The sequence below is a fragment of the Rhynchophorus ferrugineus genome, unplaced genomic scaffold, assembly GCF_030347505.1.
Source record: "Rhynchophorus ferrugineus isolate W39M unplaced genomic scaffold, kcgeb_rfMv2 rfM4, whole genome shotgun sequence".
NCBI classification, from domain to species: Eukaryota; Metazoa; Arthropoda; class Insecta; order Coleoptera; family Curculionidae; genus Rhynchophorus; species Rhynchophorus ferrugineus.
The window spans coordinates 44,188,139-44,205,843 of NW_027472583.1; the positions used below are offsets into that span (position 1 = coordinate 44,188,139).

Sequence of the window (17,705 nt, forward strand, 5' to 3'; positions counted from 1 at the left end):
TTTAAGAACTTTTGGAACTTTGGTTTCTATTAACTCAGTTGTTCTGCTGTGAAAGTTTGAGATAGTAAAACTTGGAGAACCATTCCATATAGGCTATACGATGAACTCCGACTAAAAGCTGATCGGACGTCACTTCACTTTACGTCACTTCTTCAGGAGACAGGTTAAATAGCGCGACTGATATCTCACAGTATATTCTAAGAAATCGATGTGGTATATAGTGGCGTGAGGTGATGAGTGATGTGATTTAAAGTAAAATAAGAGATTTTATTTCGCTACATGGTTCATAACTTATATCCAACACTAGAAAATAATAACTATAGAAATGTTTACAATGAACAAAACTGTTTCTGTCAAAACAAAAATCGTAATGTTTAACACTACAAAATATATTTACCCAAATATCATTAGTTTTCAATTTAGTTTAAAGCAAGTATAATAAAAATAAATGTAAATGATAGAGACATATTGTATTGGCGTCACTAAGCTATAAAACTTCACACAGGAAAATACCATCGTGTATGGCATACGGACGACCCAATAGTTTTACGATGAAATTTAACATTTATCAAAATCAAACAATCGGCTATTTGAACAGTCCTTCGAAACGAAACGATGGAAACGCAACATCTTTCGGTGGTTTTGTCATTAAGTAAACGTCGTTTCTTGCTTTCGACAATGGCCGCTATCGTCATCGTCGCGGTTCGGGTTTATGGAGGAAGACGTTCTGGTCTCGGGGCTAGTATGGGAATAGCGATATTCGATCAATATTTACAGAATATCTGTTTTATTTCGTCGTTTCTGTGACAGTTCGGTGATTGCCGATAGCGTCGTTGTGAATATAACAGTTTATTTTCTTGGTAATTTCCGATTGTAACGGTGATGGTAGTATATCTGTATTGATTTATCATTTAAGTAATACTGTAATTTGATTTTCGTTTTATATTAAGTGTATGAGTTAATTTTTATAAATTTTGTCCTTGGCAACAAACAATAATTTTTATGTTGGAATATTTGAACGAAAGTTGCAATCAGATTAAATAACTGAATAAGGACTGATATAATTTGTAAGAAAATAACTTATTATTCTGTTGGTTTTTAAAATGCGATCTTTTCAATTCCGCATAAAACATTTCGTCCTTCCTACTCTGGTAACATTGTAGCACGCTTTATGTTGTTAGGAATGGAAATAACATTTATACAAAATGTTATATCGCATAATTAATACTACTCTGATGGTTAACATAAGACGGTGTATTTTTGTTAAACTGAGAGAGGTCAGGAGTGAAATGTCTAGAAATACGTGTTTGGTTCATGCTAGAATAGTGTCGAATAGAATATATTGATACAACAGTATCGTTTATGCCCGCTGAAGAATAAGTCTCTACTCTACTTTTTCCATAAGGCTGTTGTCTTTTGAATTGATTCAATCAACCGGAATCAACTTACATATCAAGAAAAGAAGAAATGTTGACGTCCTATAGATAATATTAAGTGGATTAGAATTTGGACCCATTAAAGCTTGGAAAATCATTCTATACAGAGCATATCCAGGAAATTACGGTAAAAAAAACGGAGCTATTCAGAATATCATCAAAGTTCAACTCGTGAAGAAGGTAGAGACAATATTGACAAATAACTTTACTACAATTTTAAGCTGTCCAAATGGGGCAACGACCACGTACTTTTTTTTAAATCTTATTCCATGATGACCAGCTAGAACCAAATGATCTTTTGCTGATGTCGCTTCGGGTTCGGGGTGGTGATTGTTTTGCGGGTGACAGAGACCCTGGGTTACGACTGGGATTGTCGTAGTTGGTTTACTACCGGGGTTTGTGGATGGGTAGAGATTTAATCAAGGTGTTGTCGTGTTCTAAGGCGCCTATGAAGAACCTTAGACTGAGCATGTTCGTGAAATTCTCCACAAACGGGATGCCTGATTCGAGGTGAGTGTTGATGTTCCTCATAAACTATGGGACACTGAGTAACGGAGTTTTTTGGATTGTAACACTTGAAGTAGTTCAAGTTGTCTCCTGTGTTCCATAGAGGCAGACTGGACGGACTAGCGTTTTGTACAGAGTCGCTTTCTGGGGGATAAGGAGTTTACTTCTTCTGCAGAGGATTAGAAATAGTAGACTGTGCACGCATCGCCGCACTGCGGTTGAGCTGGAGACCGAGGTATGAAAATTTCTGGAGCCAGGGGATAAGGACTTTATCAATTTGGAGGCGATAGTCGCGGAACTCCTTCTTGCGGTGGAATAGAATAGCCTGAGTGTTGCTCAAGTTTATCTGCAGCCACTAGAATTTGTACCACGAAATCGCCTGGTTCAGTTGGCCTTGAAGTCTGTTGCGAATAGCGTCGGGACTATGACCAGTTGTGAAGAAAGCGGTATCTTATGCCTAAAATGCTTTGTGAGAATGTTTGTGGAAGTGGGATATCAGCCATATAGAGGTTGAATAGGGTTGGGGCTAGTGGAGCACCTTGCGGGACTCCGGTGGAAATATGTTTACGAGAGGAGACTGCGTCACCGATCCTCACTTGAAAGGGCCTACCGTTCAAATGAATTTGATCGAAAGCTTTGGAAACATCTAGAAAGGTGGCTCCAGTTTTTTGACCTTTTCTTAATGCCTGGTGGATTGTTGCTGCGACGCAGGCAGCTTAACGAAGGCTTGATTGTTTGGCACGGAACCCGAATTGTTCGATCGGGATTAGTGTGCGTCTATGAAGTTGATTAAAGCGTGTAATATCGCTTTTTCAGCAAGTTTGGAAAGTGAACTAATAAGGCTGATGGGCCTGTGTCAGATAGATTGGACTTGGTATTCTTTTTAAGAATGACAACGACAAGCGCATGTTTCCAGTTCTTTGGGAAATGCTTTAACCTCAGGATGGAGTTGATAATGTTAGCAAGTTCTGATAGTTGCTTACTAGTGAGGTTTTTCAGATGGTTTGCTGTTATACCATCTGGGTCTGGAGCTTTCTTAGAAGACGTTTTATGGAGAACTGAAGGTCTCTGGGAAAGACTATTCTGTTCAGAAGATGTAATGACTGGAAGTCTTTCCTCTTTAGAGAGGGGATAGTGTCATTTATGATGGACAATGTCTGTTGGGGTGGGCCAAGAGATGGATTGCATTTCATTTGGTTCTCGAATGAATTAGCGAGAAGCTCGGCTTTTCCGGATTTGTTAAGGCGATGTCCGTGGAGGAATTGAATTGAACTGATTGCGCACTGTGCCACGCGTTCATCCTCAGGATCCAGAGTGGCGCGAGCTCTCTTCTTCTCGCGGTTCTTGTACCCGATTAGTTCTTTTATTTCTTTAGGTATGTTAAATTGAAAAGGTTCAGGGCTGCATGTTTTAGTAGCTCTGTCTGCGGCTGATTGAATATCTAGAGTGAGTTTAGAGACTGCTTTTTCTAGATCGTCTGCAGAATTTATACTTGGAATAGGTCCTGTCCGCTGAAGCTAGAGTTGAAACAGATTCCAGTCGGTAGTTTTCTTGGGTTTAGGAGAGGCGGAACTCAGGGGAAAGTCACTGATAACAAGGAGGATTGGCCTGTCGACCACGTACTGTCCTAGCCGTCTCTTAAGAGGGAGGTGTTATATCGCATATCTGGTACGGCCCTGGTGGTTCCACACAATATGGAGTGTTATGTTAGATGTGATGCGTGAGATAGTTATATATAGCTGTTAATATAGTTACTAACGTATAAATTTTGTATTAAAAAAGGGATTTTTCGAATATATACAGAATCATCCGGTATTCGGTAACTAGTGACGTCTTTTGAGAATCCTTCTCAGTGGGACTATGGAACATGAATTACGATAATGTATAAATGAATGTGATAAACCAGTGAGTACATATTTCCATGTATATGTTCGTCGACTATGCAATATGTTGAATTACTGTCATCTTGAAAAGTCACCTTATAATGTTTCTTATTAATCTAGTAACTCAGTTTTGTTAACATCTCACTTAAGGTATAGCAATTACAATCGTTGGAAGCCTCTCATGATGGTCTCGTTCAGTTTGAGCTTCCATTATTATTATTATTCATGTTATTTCTTAAATCTGGTACTTTACATAATTTCATCTTTAAGCTTTTTCGTTTAACCGAGGTATCCTATGTCATAACCATATATCATACATATGCCATCTTAATCATCCTTGTTCTTTGGAAACATTAAAACTGTATTTATAAGGCCTATTTCCTCTAAACTAAATAAGAAAAGTAAAACTTCTTATACACTATGTTTTGTCAACCCATAACTCACCATCTCTGGACCTGGGGAATAATATGTTGTTTACATATACACATGCACAACATAATAATATAAAATTAAAAGAAAAACCTAATAACGGGGATTTGCAGATAATATAATTACAAAAACATCACAAATCCTAAATAATAAATTCACATTCATAATTCATTCATTCTTGGATGTATTGTGATTCTTTTTTACCTTTATAAAGGCATTGAATCAGCCAAATTATGCTGCATCGGTCTTAACGAGTGGTAATTAGAAGGCGTAGAACTTCTCGTTCAAGCTGCAACAGTGTATCCTTCGAAATTTTGCGTGTATGTATCAAAAACATGTGACCGAGTGTTGACATCCAAAAAGATGACTATGCGTTTCTGACTTTTTATTCTGATATTTTTTTCAGCCATACATCGTTCAATTTGTTCGCTTGACATCAGTAGATATCTCTAATCTCTCTCTCTCTCTCTCTCTCTCTCTCTCTCCCTCTCTCTCTCTCTCTCTCTCTCTCTCTCTCTCTCTCTCTCTCTCTCTCTCTCTCTCTAAAAGTATTGTATGTCGAAAATGAAGTTTTGGCCGTTCCATGATTAACATATATAGATACTGAATAACTCAATAATACTAAATGGAAAACTGTTATTTTATATAGAGAATATCGAAGTCATCCAGAGCAAAATACATATGGTATATCATATATGAAGAACGTAATAAATATTAAACATACATAATTTTGTTCTGTTATGTTATTATCTTCGATTCTATTAAAAGAAAGTAACCATCGTTGAAACATATATATGTTGCAAGTTCACAGAAAATCGTACTGGATTAATATATAATTTAAAAAATAGAATAGAAGCGCAAAGATCAGATAAATTAGAAAAAATAATGTTGTGAATAAGTCAAACATGAAAATAATGTTAATTTTATTCGATGATTTCAAGAGAATAATTTACATTAAATTCTGACTAATACTTTAGCTAAAAATATTATTTTCACCATGAACAATTATTGATTTAGCTGTTTATGATTAATGCTTTTTCAACATATACATTTCTAGTAAACGGAAAGTATTATCTCCACATGGATGTCATAAAAACCTGCACCGACTTATCAGGACTATCTCTACAGAGAATAAAGAACAATCGCTCAACATTCTTAGAAATTGCTGCCTTTCAGGAAGACTAACAAATTTTAATAAGTTTTACTAAGTACTGTTTATGTCAGTAAATCTAACAATATTTAGACGAATTTTGAAAATTATCAACATAACATCTGTTGGGCCTTTAACCCGTGATTTTGGTTTGCAAATAATTTTTTTTAATTGTAACAAAATATAACCTTATTAACTAATTTAAAGAATATAAAAGTTATGTTGGACTACTACTTATTATAAATGTTTTTAGAACGTGCTGCTTCGTGGTTATTACTCTATTAATTCGTTAACTTAATCTTACTTATTTTAAATAAACATATCGAACCTCACAAGTATATTTAAACATATTCAGAATATCAATGATATTGAACATTCCTTCTAAACTAACGCAGAAAAAACATTCTGAATTTGTAGTTAAGTCAACGAATACAACAATATTGAGTTGTTTATATTTAAAGGCTCAATAATATCAGCAAAATCAACTCTTTATAAGCAAATTAGCTAAATTAATCGGTTAAAATTAATTAGTTAAAAAATCACATAAAACACAACACTTAAAAGTTCCAAAACAAAAATCAATTGAATTATCCTATCCTCCAACTTCTGAAATCAATGTTACTCTACTACAGAGATCAGATTAATGTTAATCATTATGAAAATTTTCCACACTATCTAAGTTCAGATCATCATCGGAAAATATTGAACAAAATCGAACTACTTTTATAAGAACAAACTTTGTTTATAACAGTTAAAATGAATACGTTAAAATTCGGAAAAATCAACTTAATTAGGCTTGAATTAGAATTGTAAATGAGTTCCCATTATAAACATATCATTCTATGTAGATGTGATTAGGTCCTTGCATCTATTTTGATCACCGATATCTATTAGTGAAAGTATGAGCTGTCAACGTAAACAACTGTTAAATAACCTAACTTAACTTAAATTAAATATAATAGATTCGACAATCCCCTACATAAAATAACATTTTTCTATTCAGTTTTTCAGTATATACATATGCCAATCATGGAACGATCAACATTAAATTTTCGAAATTCATTGCATTGTTGTTTGATTTGAGAAAATCGATTGCCGAAGCCTATTAAACACTTCGAAACGTATGGTGATGCTGTTTAATCAAATGCACCTCAAATTTTCAGGCGGATTTACTGTTTATCAATTTATTGCTTCCAGACAGTTACATGCGATGGAAAATATCCAAAATAAGGGAAAATTCCTAATATACAAATTTATTGAAAATTCCATTCAATATTAGGGTTTCTTTGCTTGCCAGGCAAAAAGTGAAGAAATTTCCCGTTCATATTGTGATTTGATTGATTGTCAATGTAAAAGGAGTCCACCCAATAATCAAAAGCACAAAAACTATTACATAGGGGATATCCGTATTGATACCCAAGCGGAATATTCCTGGTTATAGTCTTGCTGTCCATGATTAGGTGGTAGGATCAAAAAGGAATTTTGTATTATAAACTGCTAATGCCAAATAAATTTTACAAAGTGAATGACATATTGTTGCAAATAAGACGACGATGGCAGCATGAGACTGGCACATGATTTCGAAATACTTATGAGGAACGTCAACGTTCGTGAATAGTTTCACGAACATGCTCACTGTACGGTTCTCCTTAGAACCCGATATCAATCTGATCAAATCCCTACCCATCCACAAACCCCGGTAGATAAAACTACGATAATGTCAGTCGTAGCCCAGGATCTCTCTCGCCCGCAAAACACTTCTCTATCCCGAACCCGAAGCGACATCAGCAAAAGTCCATTTGATTCTAACAAAATCAGTGCAAGCATTTTGTGAATAGAAACATGTTGTCTTTGGTTTTTAACACAACTAGTACATCTGTAATTGGCAATATGACTGTGGATTTTGCAAGAATATTTAAATAAAAATCTTTTGATAATAACAGAAGCAGTGATACATTTGATCTTCAGAAATATGTATCGCGAATTCACAGTATTTAGGTATTTATGTCACCTTAGTTTTTGAATGAAATATATTAGAAAACTGAGGTTTCAAATTCAATATATATATATATATATATATATATATATATATATATATATATATATATATATATATATATATATATTAGATATATTCAATAAAATTACAATAATTTAGTTACATATAACTAATAAAAATGACAATATACATATTCAATCTATTTATATAAATAAGGCCATAGCTCACTATATTGTTCATGTGTCTGCTATTTCAATCTATTTGTAATTACAATTAATTATTGATCTAGTTGGCCTGGAAAATAGCGAGAATAGCGTTTTGTAATGTGCAAAAATATCATCTCAGATGTTATCATCCTTCGGCTATTTTTAGTTCTTGGATGGCTTGAAAATTATACAACTTTATTTATTTAATACAATTTTACGCTAAAACAAATGTATGTCGTTTGTTTTTAATTTAAAGTTAAAGATATATTGCTAGTTTGTAATAAAAAAAAAGCATTTTTGATTACATATATTTGTTAGAAACAACTTTATTTGATGTCAATATTAATTTCTTCTATTAGGTTCGCATTATCCATCTCATAACGTGATATTTACTGCTGGTTCGAAGTCCAGTTAACGTATCAGAGTTCCTATTTTTTAATAGTAACTTTAAAGACGATGTAGCTTTACTTTTAATTCCTCTATCTGCAGAAGTGTTGGTTATAAAAAAAGGCATTAAAATATTAAATGCTTGCATGTATTTTGATCAATTTCAAAATTGGCACAATACATACTAATCAACAACTTTTTCCATGTTTTTAACATCATGGCTACACACTGTTGAGATAATGAGGTTGGATTGGCAGCGATCCAACAATCGATACATTTTCACACAGCGCTAGCCAAGCTATGATTCCTCGATCTCTAAACAAGTGATAATTAGATGGCGCTATGTCTGGCGAGTACGCTGGGTGTGTAGAGTAACCTCCACAACTTTTGCAACGTGTGGCTGAGCATTGTTACGCAATGAGTTAGATACGGATGAGTTACGCGCCCGTTACTTGCTATTTCTATTCTGGATTTTTTTCAATAATTGACATCTGCACAAACAGTTTCATTCGGTTTTAGCAGGTCGTAATCTTCGACACCTTGCTAATAAATACCACCCATGACTTTTTGCGTTTCGATTGTTGTAGTAGATCCAGTTTTCATCCAGCCAGTCACGATATGCATTCACGATATAAAACTATTCTTGTTTTACGTGGCAAACAATGAAACCGCGATGTTGAAACGCTTCGAATTTTGTCTGTTAGTGTGGTAACCAATCCTATCGCATAAAAACATTTGAAAACAATTGATTCATGAATTGATAAGCTATCTGAAAATTATTCAAAAGTTTTCGTTGAATAAGTCAATACATATTGGGAATGAAAACTGAAATTTGAATATAATATGTAAGAGTTTTAGTGACTAAACTAAACGAAACTAAAACTGACTATTGGGATATGAGGGAGCATCATCACCATAGTTTTTAAAATTATTGGATTGACGGACTCGGACAGCAAATTTCTTCTCATCAATTAGTCACATGCAATTTGGAGCGTTCCTGATTACTGAATAACTCTAACCATCTAAATTAACAATTAGGTTAGGTTGATTAGTAGTTGTTTATAGTTAATAAAAATACAAGCGAACACCTATTATTTATTAGATCATTGATAATTTGAAGCCTGTTTTTGATTGCCTTTGGTATTTTTTTGTGATTAATAATCAAGAATATAGATGATACAGATGGAAATAAGCGAGTTAGATTCTTCATAATTGCTTAATATATGGCCTTGTAATTGACAAGAATCGGGTGGCGCAGCGGGTTCGAATCCTGCTGAGACATGGTCGTAAAATTTATGTTTGTGATTGTTCTAGGCATGGGTGTAAAATCCGACAAGGAAAAATGATCCTAGTCACGCCAGTAACCAGGCTGGGTAAGATCGGATGTCTTCTGGGATGATTTCTAAAGTTAATCACTCGCCAGTCGGTAGGCTTAATACCGAGGACCGTGGTTCGGAGCCCATGATAAGCTGCAGGTCCGGTCCAGATAACCCCTCGTAGGTAAAAAGGAAACCTTAATATATATATATATATATATATATATATATATATATTTATTTATAAAATATGTGTTGGGTATTTCTCCGGGAGATAAAATCAAAGAGGTTACGTGCGGTCGAAGGAAAGAGGTCGAACCGTGCATTTGACTGAAAATAGTAATTACAATTTTCAGTCGGTAGTTTTTTGACTATCGACTGTTTCGATTGTTTTCAGTCGATAGCTCCCAACGCTAGTTATAAGTTATAGATATTATCACGTTATGCTTCAATATTTTGCTTGCTTTGAGTTTTAAGCTACTCATGTTATTACAGAAGCTTTGCTCTGTAACTAGCAAATTTATCAAAATTAATTTACAACATTGAGAAAGTTAAAATAAATAAGATTAAAATTGTAAAATAATTACAAAATACCTATTAATCTAAGTCATAAAAAACATGAACCTGAATTAAATCATAAATCTTAGACGTTAAAGTATAACCCTTTAATTAATACATAATCCAAATCGAGCAAACTCCGATTATTAATCAACTTTTAATTATTAACGCTCGCCCATAGCGTTGTACGTGTATTTAATCTGCTAAATTCCCGATGCCTGTACACCAAATACGAGAACAATATATATTTATACTTCTTAGATTGATTACACCATCTATATTTAAGTCCTGTTCATTATGTGACTGCATCACAATCACATATTCGAATCCCAGATTAAATTTAGACCAGTGATTGAGCCTAGCCCAATGCGATCGTATTTTTATTGTTCGAATACTGTTCCTAATTTGATCTATTAGTTGCTATCTGCATTTTAAATATTGACATTGTTTGGGTCTGTTTAATTTACTGACTTAATACATTAAACATTTCATTAACAGTTGCTAGGAGGATATAAAAATAAAAATAGAATGGCAAAACTATATTATCCATGGTAAGGGTTACATATTAAATTTTTCATTAATCATAAAGCGGCAGCGTTACTTAGTACACATATTAATGGCGATATTATCCAGATTTAGCTGCATTTCGCAATTGAATGCTAAAATCGCCAATGCCACTTTATTAATAATGTTGCTGTTTTTGTCTGACTGTAAAGTTGACGAAAATCCTGACTATAATTTACATATTTATTGTAGACTAATTGCCGCATACATAATGCAATTTCGTACGACGGTTTCATGTCCAATCTCCGAATAAATTTGTAGCAGTGATTAAGCTGAAAAAATTCAATAGGCGCCCGCCTTTTTATTGTCCATATACGTGCCTTTTCGATTTCTAACTTGTAAAACAACAAGGTGTATTATAAATATCGATCTTCCAATATAAATAACAAGCCGGGAATCGAAAACGCCGATGTTATGATAAATTTATCGGTGTTTGTATCAAAATAAACAATAGAAAAACGCATGAGTGAAGGGTATGTTTTCATAACAAGACGGAAAAAACGGCCGTATCGGATCTAATTGATCGATATCCAGCGCTAACGGCTTCTCGTAGTGCCTTTTTATTCGCGTACGCCTTTGGAAAAACCGATTTTGGCGGTCCTTCGAGCCGCAGACCCCTCGTTCCCGTTCACAAAACCGACCAGGTGTCCCCCTGCCTATAGATTTCTCTCCGGCATTGTCCGAAACCCCGGACCGCCGATCTCTCTCATGCCCTGTTGAACGCCAACTGGACCCTTTTTTCCCACAATCATTCGATAAAAACAAAACCATAAATAAATATCTCATCGCTATATCATACCTTTTGCTAAAATGATCCGGTCGTGAGAAAGAATGGCCGACTTGATGGTGCAGAATTAGGGTTCACCGTTTCTAACACAGTATAAGTGAAACGAGACAACAAGCTCTCGGCTACGATGCAACGCAACGCGTCCCCGACAATTTACAGAACCGACTGAATCCCAGTCGCCCCACCTTGGCCGTCAGACAAATTCACCAGCTGGTCAAAACTAAAAGAATAGACATAGGAACGGTACTCGCCGCGCCATCTCACGGTGGTTGCTAACAACTGTTATAGATATCTGTAACTGATATTCGAAATTTTTTTTATTGCGATTAAGGGTGTCGGCCACCAGGAAAAATATCGACATTTCGATATATTGATATATCTTTTTTGATATTTGAAAAAAATATATCGATTGTAATATATATCGACATTTTCTATAAATCCTTACAAATGAGTACAAAGGCATATCAGAACTTTGAAATTAAGTACCAGTTTAAATAGTTTATAAAAGTAATTAAATGGTTTTTTTGTATGTACTGTATAGTTCACACTGTTTCTAATTGATTTTTTTAAATAACTTTTTTAAATGAACACACAATTAAATCGTTGACAGAAGAAATAATTAAATAAATTACAACTTGCCAAAGCAGAGAAATATGCTAATTTTCTCTATAAATTATATTACAATGAATTAAAAGTAATTTATATATAATTCATATTCTCATCTAGATGTATAGCATCTATGTAGTTGTTACATATATATATATATATATATATATATATATATATATATATATATATATATATATATATATATATATATATATATATATATATATATATATATATATATATATATATATATTGTATACACCGTGTTACGAATCACTTACGATTCTGGACGGGACGGAATTAATAACACCACTTATGAATTTGGAACAATAGAGAAACTTTATTTCCATCGCTGGTCTTTTATACCATTTTTGAACAGCGTCTAGACAAACTACAATGCACCTCTACTTGGTGTTCTTCTTTACATACTACTTTTCTTCATATTAGGAATTTGCTCTTGTTAAATACATGAGTGATATTACTTACAATCACCCTAATTAACATTATAAACAACGATCAGTACACAAATACATTTAAATTGCGAGAACAAAACTGCTACATTAGATGGTACATGGTGAGAATTAATTTTACTTAATGATTTAATTCAATAAGTCTGCACAATTATCTAATAAACAAACGCAATGAACAATTAACTTTTTTCTTTAGACATAATTCTGACTGTTAAACACTCTTAAAAACTTAGAACAATCATGGAAGTAGCCAATAAACAACTGTTCACTTTTAATGCCGATTATTTAGTTTGTTCTTGGGCTGCCAAATCTACTTGTGTCTTTGCCTTGGAATGAATTTATTCCCTGGCACTGGGTTGCTCCTTCAAGTCCACTATCGGCTTACACTTTCCCGTGATTTTTTGATACCTTTTGAATTTTCAAGTATTATTTTTTCCAGCTTTCCATTGGCATATCCAAATATCTTTCATAGGTGTTGCTATCATGTTGCTTTCTTCCATGTTGATTTCCTCGAGCAGTCGTTAAATTATGTGTTTTTAATTAATCTTTAATCCCTCTTCTATCTTCTCTATTTCAATTCAAAGGAAACATTCTACATCTGTAATACTTCATAAAGACTTTTCTTTAAGTCCGTTGTTTGCTCTGAAACCGTAACTTACATGTGCCAACATTTTGGTGAATTTCTAACTTATAGCTTATCTTGTTTCAGTAATTAAACCCGCTAGTCTCCTAATATAAATAACTACATCAATAGATTACAGTTATGGAACTATTGCCATTTAAAAATACGATTCGAACGCCAATTTACCTTATATTTCAGTTCTGTTACTCTTTTGGACCCCATGTTCAATAACTCTGGATCCCATGTTTCTGTTTTCTAGGGTTTTATTGGTCCTTACATAATATTGTTTGACAATGAAATCATACAATGCAATGCTGATACTAAATTAAATACACTACAGAAAAAATATGAACGTTGTATATAAAAACATAGCGGCCCGCTCCGTCTTTGCACGGGCATAAAATATATATGCCTATGTCACTCAATGAAAACATGATTAAAATCGATCCAGTATTTTTGGTTCATTCATTACTGCCCTTGGCCTGCACGCATTAAATTTGGAGTAAAACAATTCCTCTTCCCCTATACTTACTATGAAGATTTCCTGCTATCTTTGGAATATCTAAATTCATACAATTTTTATTACATTACACATTTTTAAACGCAAATTTTAAATTTGTAATATCTCCGAAAATATTTGTTTAATTTACATGCTGTAAGGAACCATATTGATCTATATTAATTGCACACTGTATTTAAGGTACTTAATTCGATAAGGATTAATGCCGTATTGCCTAAAATAGCTTCGTAAATAAGCCATTTTCTCACGTAAAAAGTAAACAATAAAAATGGTTAATGTGGGTTATCCCTAAAAGATAAACATATACCATCGGGGACTTTTTTGTAGACCTTTTTTATGGTGTTGTATACTGTAGTACGTTAATTTGATCTAACTCGTAGGGTTAGGCAGCGTTTTTGCTAATTGCTAAATAAGCCTAAAAAAATAGGTTAATTTACGACATCACGTTAGAAACCTCTAAAATTAGTAATGTTGCCTTAGTATATTATGCATGTATTATACATATAAACCTTCCTCTTGAATCACTCTATCTATTGAAAAAAACCGCATCAAAATCCGTTGCGTAGTTTTAAAGATTTAAGCGCACATAGGGATATAGGGACAGAAAAGGCGACTTTCTTTTATTCTATGTCGTGATTACAACGAATTGAAAAATTAATTTTGTCACTTAGATGTATAGCATCTATGTAGTTGTAACAGATATTGTGTATACCGTTCTTAATTTAGTTTTTAATTAATAATTTTCTTATGATGTGAATATTTGAATAATGTGAATATGTGAACAAAGAATATTTGAACTAAACAATTTTGTTCTTGATATTTGACTTTAGCCTTTATATTAAACAATAACGAACATAATTAGATTATTTATATTTTACAATTTAGAAATCTATATTAAAAGAATCTACAATGAAGTTACAATCATCAAATGCCGTCAAACTTACCGTAACACTTTAATAGTTCCAACAATACATGAATAACTGAACGTAACACAAAATCTTAAATAACATTATTTAAAACTAAATAACTTCGTTTAAAAAGTTTTACCATACTTTCCGTTTTAATATCTTTCAAAACATAAAATTTAGGGATTTGTATTCGGATTTAAAATTTCCTGGCGGTACAGAGTTACCAGATTCTGATTTTAACAATTAGATGTCCGGAATTTGTATCACGCAATCCAACTGGTTCAGTTGGACTTGAAGTTTGTCGCGGATGGCGTCGGGACTGTAACCGGTGGTAAAGAAAGCTGTATCATCTGTGTAAAATACAGTGTGAGAATGATTGTGGAGTGGAAAATCAGCCATGTAAAGCACTCCTGCGGAGATCTGTTTTTGGGGGCGAGCGACTGCGTCACCGATTCTCACTTGAAACGGTAGGTCCCGTCCAAGTATGAATCTATCAGGGAGATTAGGTCATTCGGTAGACCAAGCTGTTTCGCTTTGAATATTAGACCGTGGTGCCATACTTGATCGAAAGCTTTGGAGACATCTAAAAAGATGGCTACAGTTTTTCGACCTTTTCTTAATGCCTGGTGGATTGTTACTGCGACGCGAGCAACTTGATGAAGGCTTGAGTGTTTGGCACGGAAACCGAATTGTTCGTTCGGGTTTATGTGGTGTGCGCCTGTGAAACTATTTAAACCATGTAATATCGTTTTTTTCGGCAAGTTTGGAAGGAACTTTATTTACATCACTGGTCTTTTATATAATTTTGAAAAGCCTCTCCAACTCACAGCGCCCTCCACTAATTCTTCTTCTTTTTGACACTGGTTCTTTTATTGATGTAAATCATATTTTTAACATCTGTTGGATGTAGTCTGACTACTTAATTCAGATTTCAGACTTGCAGATGTAGTTAGATTTTTGGAAATATATATCGCCTATAGTTCTATACGCAATTTGTTTTTGTTAGTAAATTATAACCTGAAAGATGAGTATCACCCATCAAATTTCGCCCAACTGGGAATTTAGAAAGGAACACCCTGACGTTAATTTTTAATGAGTAGCTGACCAATATCATTAACGATTAATTCTTATGGTAATTTGAGTTTCCTCTTAAAAGAAGAGAAAATGTCATAAACTGAATTTATAAAAATAATAATAATAATCATTCTCGACAATATCGGTAATTCTAATGCAGTTGCAAAGATGACGTTAACAATTCGAAAATGAGAAATTCATGACTCCTCCAAAATCATAATTTGTAGTGCGTGTTATAAGCTTTTTTTAAAATAAAATACAGGGAACAGCAATATTTTCGTTTTATAGGGTTGCTTAAGAATCGTAGTTTACCCTGCCCATTCTAGGTGGCACCACTTATATTAACGTTTTATATTCAAAAAAGCTTCGGAATTGCGAGACACACTATATATAAGATCCCGTTAATAAAAAAAATATCAAAGAGTAATGAAAACATTTCTTATTAATGGACATAAGCTGAATTAATTATTAGTTTAATTAATTAATAGTAGAATGTTGTGCTGCTGTGTATAAAAATACTTAAATGATAGTATTAATGGAACGGGACTGCTTTTTCCAATATGCCCTTATGTTCGGGAATCTAGACCTAATGATTTGTCTGGAAGTAGCCAAACTCTACTAATCAAGAATCGGAGCCATTAGTATATGTGAAGAAAATTAATTGAAAGACACATTTTATTATATATTAGTACGAGGGATAATCCAAATATTCATTTTCCCAATTTTCTACAGTCATTTGATGAGTTTCATTCGCAAGTTATGTTATATTGAAACAAATAATTAAAACCACCTGCAAATGAACATAATTTTTTCAACTGAGAACTTTAAGATGTAAACCTAGGTAAATCTACAGACATTTATATGGGGTTACGTAAATAGATGACCAAAATATTTACTCTTACCTGAAATAGCATTAATAGGAAAACGGTGGAAACAAAGATCTACATCTTAAATTTAAAATTCTTTACCACTTCAAAATACCTTTACTTACTTCACCCATAGGGATGAAAGTACATTTGAAGAAACTGAATATTGAAACAAGCAATATAATTAAATAATTTAAACATTTGTTTAAAATGTGTTATTGTATATCCTTTCATTATTTAGGTGACTATAATGCAAGCTCCAAACCAAGAGGTCTAGATCTTTGGCAGTTTGTGAGGCCTCACGATTGTGAGTAAACATTATCACACTTACTATTTCCATAAGATGACTGTTTTTATTTTCAGACTTTACACCATTACTTGTCTCAGTGGTTTTGAACCTGAAGTATTATAGTGATGAAGCGGACGAGCGTACAATGAATATACTATCACTAAGAAACAAGTTGTAATTATAAGCCAATTTTAAGATCAAATTGTAAACCATTATAACCAATTAGTATTTTTGCAATATTTCTTATAATCTCAGGGACCTAATAATTAGACTTACTCAATTACTTCAGATTTTAAGGTTAGGCCCTTGCCCTGACTTTGCCTTGAATTATTTTCTATCTTAGGAGGCTACTAAGAAATATATGTATGTACTCATCATTATTAATAAAAAGCCAAGAGCGAACCGAGTAACAGAGAAAAGGGACGCAAGTTACACGCCTTCGTACTTGTTTAGCAATTAGTAGTAATTTTAATTATGTTGTGGTAAATGGGAATTTTAAACTCATGTCTATCAAGCAGTGTTATCCAGGAATATTACTCTGATGACTGGAACATGATATATTATATAGTGAAGTAAAAGAAAAAGAAACTGAATTGCCTTGAAACTGGAAATGCCAGCAGCGGTGATAAAGCAGGCAAGAAAAATACCAAATATTTTGAATGTTAGTCAGCATACATTTAACGGAACTTGTCAAGGGTGTAATCGTTATGGGCATAAGCAAAAAGACTGTATGCAATATCGGATCAAAACAAATTCTGTAATCCAATGTCCACTATGTCCAGAGAAGGTTTACAGCCATTCGAGCATATTAAAGCAATAGTTACCTAAATGCGTAGCTATTGTAAAAGGAAAGGCCATAATTGCTATCGAAAACATGGAATGTCAAAATGTGTAAAATAGAAACAAAATATATGGTGTTGGATACAGCTGCAGATGTATCAATATTGCATGAAACAAAAGCTAGGCTATGGAAGGCACTGCCACTTGCCCAACATCTGTCAGGATTAAGAAATTGCATAATGAAACTGTACCTTGAACCATGTCGAATTTTACATCGTGGAATAACGGTCTACAAAATATCCAGAAATACAATTCCAGATGTTGAACACGGGCGGGTGCCAGCAG

The 17,705-nt window shown here is 33.6% G+C and overlaps 1 protein-coding gene across 1 annotated transcript in view; it reads right to left on the minus strand.

The window, feature by feature from the left end:
- Dg (Dystroglycan) overlaps positions 1-11,399 on the minus strand; it is a 153,118-nt gene extending 141,719 nt beyond the window's left edge. Inside the window, exon 1 of the mRNA XM_076403537.1 lies at positions 11,235-11,399. The gene's annotated coding sequence lies outside the window, so the exon portion shown is untranslated. The remainder of the gene's footprint in view (positions 1-11,234) is intronic.
- Positions 11,400-17,705: the final 6,306 nt, after the last annotated feature.